General features: G+C 42.2%; 1 pseudogene; it reads right to left on the bottom strand.

Moving 5' to 3' along the window:
* Window positions 1-480: 480 nt before the first annotated feature.
* LOC130841518 (52 kDa repressor of the inhibitor of the protein kinase-like) lies at window positions 481-2,967 on the bottom strand (annotated as a pseudogene).
* Between the last annotated feature and the right edge of the window lie 4,854 nt (window positions 2,968-7,821).

Here is a 7,821-nt window from a genome sequence, read left to right as displayed (position 1 = left end):
TTGAACCTGGTGTACCCCAAAAAAAATAAAAATAAATAAAAATAAAAAATAAAAATAAAAAAAATAAAATAAAAAAATGTATTCCTTCCCCCCATACCTCCTTAAAAATTATTTCTTCAAAGAACTGATAACTCAATACCTGACAATTGGATCCACAGTAATAAATGTTATGTCTAAAATGACTTAACTAAAACAGTTCCAAAGTGCCATCAGCAGAGATCACACAGAAGTGTAACATGGTACATTCAATGCTATCTTCTGGGAAAACAGTCAGGTCTCTAAAGCATGAGAGTTCAAACGGGCCATTTAAACAGGCAGATTATCAATGACTAATGTACTCAATGAGAGGCCTACAGGTCAAGATACTCAGTGATTAAGTGGCCTACGTACACCTTACAACTTTTCTGTAAGATATTTTCAAATTTCTTACAGAGTTTTTTCAAATATCAAATATAAGAGAAAGCCTATTTTAAAAGTCTCTCAAATATTTTCAATGGTTTCTAAATTATCTGTAGGAAGCTCTGACTTCCTTGTATAGAGTTTGATATATGTATCCACCATTAAATCCAAATCGTGTTTTTTTTTATACTCTTTATTGGAATATATTTGCTTTACACTCTTGTACCCATCTCTGAGGTACACCAAAGTGAATCACCTGCATCTACACACATATCCCCATATCCCCTCCCTCCCGCGTTAAGCAAAGCCAAGTTACTTGACCTTTGGTCTGTCAAAGTGTTCCTCAGGTATGCTTTGAGACGCTTTTGCCCATTTTCATAGCATTCATTCTCAAACTTCACCACAGGAAGAATACATAGGACCTTCTGCAGTGCATAAACATCAGGGAAAAAGTTGATGTCTGGAAGATGAAGGGCTTCATAAATAGTGGGTGGAAGTGCTATATCTTTCCCTCTTTGTTTCCACTTGATTCTCCAACAATGCAGCTCAACAGAGAGCGTGTAGAGGATTAGGTAAGTCACTTCTGTACATGTCAGCATGGTGCTCCTCCGATGTGTTAAATTTGAGCTGTCCCATGACAGAGGGTACCAGAGATAAACATTTAAGAGCTTTGAGGTGCTGTTCTGAGAATATACCTTTCAGTTCCTGAATAATGTGTTTCACTGTTGGAACACTTAGAGTTTCTTTATAGTAACTCTCAGAGTCAGCTGAGATCCCAGTTTACTGTGTTGAGCTCTGCGAAATTTCCCTGGGAGTTTCATCTGAATATCAAGTTTGCTTGCCAAATTTGTGGCTTCCTCAAACCAAAATTCATGATAAACTTTGATATTTTCCATCACTTCATTTAGTGAATGCAGCACTACAGTCAAGCTACTCGCTGCAAAGAATACATCAGAGGTTTGCCCCTGAAGATTTTTCCCAAAGGCTCTTGTAAGATTTTTAAGAACAACAATGGTAACGATGCAATCAAAATCTGTTACTGCACTACAGAGTACAAATGCTCACCTGGCTCTACAGTTATTCCATCTAACATCTGGGTCACTATTTATACCATCTAAACATAAAACACGTGTTTGTAGGAGGTCCACTAAGATTTCAAAGGCATCATGCCTGCCTGTCCACTGAGAATGGCAAATTTCCTTCAGTTCTTTGCCCCTTTCTTCACTGTTCTGAAAGAGGACAGAAATTACATTGTCAAGCTCTAAAAGCAGTTGTGGTGATCGATGGAAAAAGGAACAAACTTCCTCAATTGTTCCTAATGCAACAGATACTCCCATAACAGGCATTGATTTTGCCAGCCACATATTTAAGGCACAGGAAGAGCAGAGTGTGTAGATAGCTTGGGGATACTTCTCTAAAAGTCTGGAAGCAACAACTTTGGAAGAAAACAACTTCTTTTGGAAGAAAATCCACTGGACACAACGTAAGCCTGGCCACGAAAGTACTCCATGTTTAATCCCCACTTCTCAGTTATCGTAGTGTGAAATTTCACAGCCAAAATTTCTGCATCAGCTTCACAAGGCAGGAAGCCCACAAATTCTTCTCTCAGGTTATGAGCTTCCTCAACATACCTCACCAGCACAGGCAGGTGCTCTTCCCCTGCTATGTCCACCATATCGTCAGTGATGATGGAAAAGAAGTGAGAGTCTCTCACTTCTCTGAGGGTTTCTTCCCGAATGCAGCTCTCACAGATCTCTAGCATCTGTTTCTGCTGTGTTTTTGAACAGAGCAATGTGTTAACTGTTGTTGTCTCAAAGCACTTTCTCAGAACCTCTTCACCAGAATTGATCTGGCACTCCAGCAGTGCTTGAAAGTTATCAGGAGTAAAGAGACCTTCTGGAATTTCATCAGGTTCATGTCCATCCAGAGGTATGTTCTGTTTTCCCATAAGAATCAAAATTTCAAATAAAGATTTTAAGTATACTTTGTTTTCCTTCTCTTCAAGTGTTAAAGGTAAAAGGTTTTAATCCTGCTCTTCACCCCCTTCTTCTGCACTGGGGTTCTGAGCATTGATGTTTATTTCCTTATGTTTTGGTTCCTGTTCAGAAGTTTCATCAGTTTTTTTCTGTTTCAGTGTCCTGATTTCATCTTCACTCAATTCTTTTATTCATTTTCTGTGTTTACTATGCGAATTATTCAAATGGCTGGTAAGATCAAATATTGTTTGTATTGCATTATCTCGAAGAACTGTCCTATAAGGGCTCTCCCAGTGACTTCAAAAGTATCTGCTTCGATTAATTTTGAGAAAGAAAATAACCCAATCATTCTTTAGTTTTCTGATGCCTCTGCAAAATGTATAGTTCTACATGTCACAGAAGTCTCAAAGTGTTTGGCACACAATTGATAATGTTTATTTAGTTGATCAGGTGTTTTATCTTCTAAGTCTGCTCTCCTACAATTCTCCACCTAATTCTGGCATCTGGCCGGATCCTGAGGGAACCTGAAGAAGGCCAGGTCCGACTGCGTGCTCTTCAGCATGCAGTTGGGGGCCGCGCAGAAGTTCGGCATCGTTGTCTGCATGCCGGCCAGCCCAGCTCTCCCCTCTCCGCCTCTTCAGGGCAGCCCGCCAGCCCGCCCGTCGGGATCGGGGAGGGGAGCCATGCTGGCCGGCTCATCAGGGCCACATTTAAATCTTGATGCAGGGACTTCCCTGGTGGCTCAGTGGTTAAGAATGCGCCTGCCAGTGCAGTGGATACGGTTTCAATCCCTGGTCTGGGAAGATCCCACATGCCGCAGAGCAGGCAAGCCGGTGGTCCACAACTGCTGAGCCCGCACTCTAGAGCCCACAAGCCACAACTACTGAGCCCTCGTGCCACAACTACTGAAGCCTGTGTGCCTAGAGCCTGTGCTCTTCAACAAGAGAAGCCACCACAATGAGAAGCCTGCACACTGCAATGAGTAGCCCCTACTCCCCACAACTAGAGAAAACTCGTGTGCAGCAACAAAGAGGCAACACAGCCGATAAATAAATAAATAAAATTTATTAAAAATAAATAAATAAATCTGCATACTCCTAGCTGCCTCTCAGTCCCACCAGGAGTGTATGAGCCACCAGGAGTGTATGAGGGTAACTGTCATCCCTCATCCTCTCCCACATTATTTATTCACTTACTTACTTATGCTTAATATTATGTTCCAGTGGATGGCATCAAAAGGGAAGTATAGTAGGTCTCAGCCTTTGTACAACAATCTTGCTCTATGCATAATAATTCCCCCTTGTTAAAGAAATGAACCACAGCTGAAGGTTTCCTGCACTTCAGAAGTGAGTATGTCATTGATCAATCTTGCCTTTGTCCTGGTCCCCAGAGCCAGTTGGGTACAATGTTCTCATTTGTTGTACCTGTTCCCCTAGGAAAGGCCTCCCAGCTTTGGGGAAAGGCATATCTGAAGTAGAATTCCAACTTTATCACTTACTGCGTGGCTGACCTTAGGTAAGCTGCCGTGGCTCCTGGTGCCTAGGTTTCATGGTGTACACTTGAGAGGTAGGAGGTGTGAGAGGCATAGACACATTTTGAGCTCAGGTCAGAGACTTGATCATACCACCTAGTTTTCCATACATTCCATGAGGATGGGGCCCTGAGGCCCAACCCTATTCCTCCTCTTGCCACCCATCCCTACCCCCTAGCATGGGAAATGTGAGAAGTGAACAGCCTGGTTATGGTCCAAGAGGTGTCATTAACCCCAGGCCAGTGAAACACACATCAGTGAGGAGGGGAAGGGAGACAGGACTATCGAATATCTCGTTTAGTTTCACTGCACTCATCAGTGTGCTGGAGCCAGATCACATAAGAATCACACACGCTGATCCCTAAACATCCAGGGATTTGCAAACTGGTTGTTAGATTATCAGCTGCTTGACATCAGCAATGGTGGGAATATTCACACCACAGAAATTAGCCAGCAAGTGCTACAGACCAGTGCAACCCTCCCACACCCCCACCAAAGCCAGTTTGTCAGTGCACGACCAGAGTGAAGGGGTGGAGGGAATGGGTGCCATCTCTATGCTGTTCATTTAGTTTACATGCCCAGGGCACACGCTTCATTTTATCCTCAGGCGAGTTGTGTAAGGGGAGATAAAATTATATGTTGTACAGATATGGAGCTAGCCCTCATAGTTTGTTCTGTAGCCAAGTGTACCAACAGTGGGGTCCCAGCCTCTACGTGGACACTGTAGGAACTGTCACAGTCTGGGTGGGTTTAAAGGGTGTCCAAGGGGATGGATGAGGTTTGTCAAAGTCCCTGAGAGTGTCCCCAGGAGCCAGCAGAGGACTCATCCTTGTCTCTCTGGTGACAAAGAGGGGCCAGGAATGAACCACTAGACAGAGCTAGGATAACTTAGTTAAGATACAGTCATGAGATGGCAGAAAGCATGACTAAAATTGCTTTAATTTATGATGAAAATTACCTCATATAACAAACAGTCCATGGGCAGAGTGGTTCCAGGCATGGTTAATTTAGTATCTCAGTGATGCCATGAAGTATCAAACTTCATATTTCTGGGCTTCTATCATCACTGGATGGGCTTCTCCTAGGCCCAGATCCCCTGCTGGTACCAAAATTGTGGCCACAGTTCCAGGCACCATATCCAGACACAACAATATTCAATGGAAAACAAGGGCTTGACCCTTGGTGTATGTATCCTGTTCTGACCAAAGTAACCTTTCCCCAAGACACCCAGATCTCAGACTGCATTTCCACTTACCTCATTCTGAACCTGAATAAATGTTGATATTTTGAACATATCAAAATATCGAATAAATGTCAATTTTATAATGAAAGTCTACCATGTTCCACCTGTTAAAAATATCAAATTTATTAACTGCACTCTTCCATTCAGATTTAACCTTTGTTGGATGAACAGGACTTTGATGTATGATTTTCATATCTGATTATTTCCCCATTCTAACATCCAATATTGAACTATAACAATGAATATGTAAAACGGTGTCTCCCAGATTATGTTAGGTTCTGGAGTTCAAGGGAGGAAAAGACACATACCATCTCTACCCTCAAGGACTCCTAGCTTGTTGGAAGACATTCAATAAAACAAGCACTGACAAGGAAATGGGACAAATACTTTCTATCAGAGAGAAGGTAATTATCTGGATTTGTCTGCACATAGCAGGAAATAACCTAATATCAGAGGGGACAATAAAGCTCCCTAGAGAAAGATAAGCGTAACCTGAGAGCTGAAGATAAGTGGCAATTGGCCAGGTGAAGATGGAGGGAATCATCACTGACAGAGAATGTATGAGGTTGTGGAAATCAGAGAGAGCATGGGCAACGTGATGAACAGAAAGAGGTTCAGATGGGCTGGAACATACAGTGTGGGATGTTGATTCAAGATACTGCCTGGGGAAAGAGGGGAGGGTTGGCGGGGAATGAATTGAGAGATTGGGATACCAAATTGTACACTCTAAATATATGCAGTGTATTGTAAAAAATTAAAAAATTAAAAATTAAAAAAAAAAGATGCTGCCTGTGACTTCCTAGGTGGCACAGTGGTTAAGAATCCACCTGCCAATGCAGGGGACATGGGTTCGAGCCCTGCTCTGGGAAGATTCCACATGCCGCGGAGCAACTAAGCCCATGCACCGCAACTATTGAGCCTGTGCTCTAGAGTCCATGAGCCACAACTATTGAGCCCAAGCGCCACAACTATTGAAGCCCATGTGCCTAGGGCCCATGCTCCACAACAAGAGAAGCCACTACAATGAGGAGCCTGCACACCACAATGAAGAGTAGCCCCCGCTCGCAGCAACTAGAGAAAGCCTGTGTGCAGCAACGAAGACCCAACACGGCCAATAAATAAATAAATAAATAAATAAATAAATAAATTTTAAAAAAATTTCTCTAAAAAAAAAAAAGATACTGCCTGAAACACTGTGAGCTTTCTGAATATTTATTGGGTTAATTAATCTTTTGTAACGATCCTGTTTGGAAGAACATTCTTTCATTTCTTGGGTCAGTACTGAGGGATTATTTGTCTGGGCACTCATCTGTAACAGTTCCTCAGACTTTTCAGGATACCATATTATATTTAGATGCTGTGTCCTCTTTGTCTTCTTATTTTTCCCCATGAGCCCTGGCTCCATTTATTGGAGAACAATACAAAAAATAGAGATCTGGATGCTGAGTGTGCTCATTGTGGCTAACAATGCAAAACCCTCCAAGACACAGGATAATAATTAGAAAGTTACTGGATCTTGGCTTCCATGTTTGCAGGAGAAGAACAAACCCTGGGCAGAGGAGGTCACTGTAATAAGGCCTTCACTGTATGTTTAATCATTACCATGCTTCACTATTAATGGTATTATTTCCACTTGGGACATAGGGATATTTTTCTGCATTAAAAAAAAATAGAAACTAACTGTTTTGTGGCCCTCCCTGTTCTTTCCTCTCTGTCCACCATTTTTTGCACTTTGGCAACTTTGTGCTGCTGTCCTTTACTCACAAATTTCAAGCAATTTGAGATCCTCAAATTTCAAATTCTTATACATCCCTGAGATCCAAGAGTAGCTTCAAGCTGAGACTACGCTTCCATGGATTCATCATGGAGAGTACCCCAACTTTGAAATATAATTTATCACTGACTCCACCTAAAGAAATATCCCAGGAAGTTACATCAACCTCCTGACCATCCTTCTCTGAAGTGCACAGCCTGGATCTCATTCACTTCAGTCTCAGTCCTAACAGCAACTACCCCACCCCTTCTCCAGAGGAACTGCTCCAACAGCTGTACAGAGATGAGATGACCCAACCAGAGAGGCAGTGGGAAAGGTCAGCATTCCCTCAGAGGAAAAAGACATTCATGGAGAACATGAGACATAAAACCCTCAATCACATGGCACCTTATCAAGTTGGAAGGGAAAGAAAAATCTCTTCCTCACATGATAAAGATCAGAACAAATGTAAATGTCATTACTGCCAGATCCAACAGGAGACCATTTCTGGGAATCTTAAAGGGAAGAATTCATCCTCTTGGAAAATGTTAGTACAGGGCCTTAGTCACTTAAACCTCAGCCCTGATACCACACAGGCTTGCTGTGTACCAGAAGAGCTGCCACATGAGTAGGAAAGAGAGAAGAGCCATCAAAAAAGAGAGAAGAAAAGCAAAAGAATTCCCTAGAGGCTCCTAAAATAGTAATTGAAATAAACCTGAGAGTCTCATCCTCATGTGATGAGATTAGAATTGATTCAGATGTGTGAATATTGATTTTTAGCCAGTTCCTTTGGTGGAACTTTCAGGGAACTGAACTATTAGGAATGGTCAATAGGAGCAGCAAGACCCAGTGTCTTAACAAAAAAATTTTTAGCAAGCAACAGTGTTTCTTCCAGTGATTTTAGGGTCACTCTAAGGCA

This window comes from Hippopotamus amphibius, chromosome X, assembly GCF_030028045.1.
Source record: "Hippopotamus amphibius kiboko isolate mHipAmp2 chromosome X, mHipAmp2.hap2, whole genome shotgun sequence".
NCBI classification, from domain to species: domain Eukaryota; kingdom Metazoa; phylum Chordata; class Mammalia; order Artiodactyla; family Hippopotamidae; genus Hippopotamus; species Hippopotamus amphibius.
The sequence above is the reverse complement of the archived record's forward strand: the minus strand, read 5'-3'. Positions and strand labels throughout refer to the sequence as shown.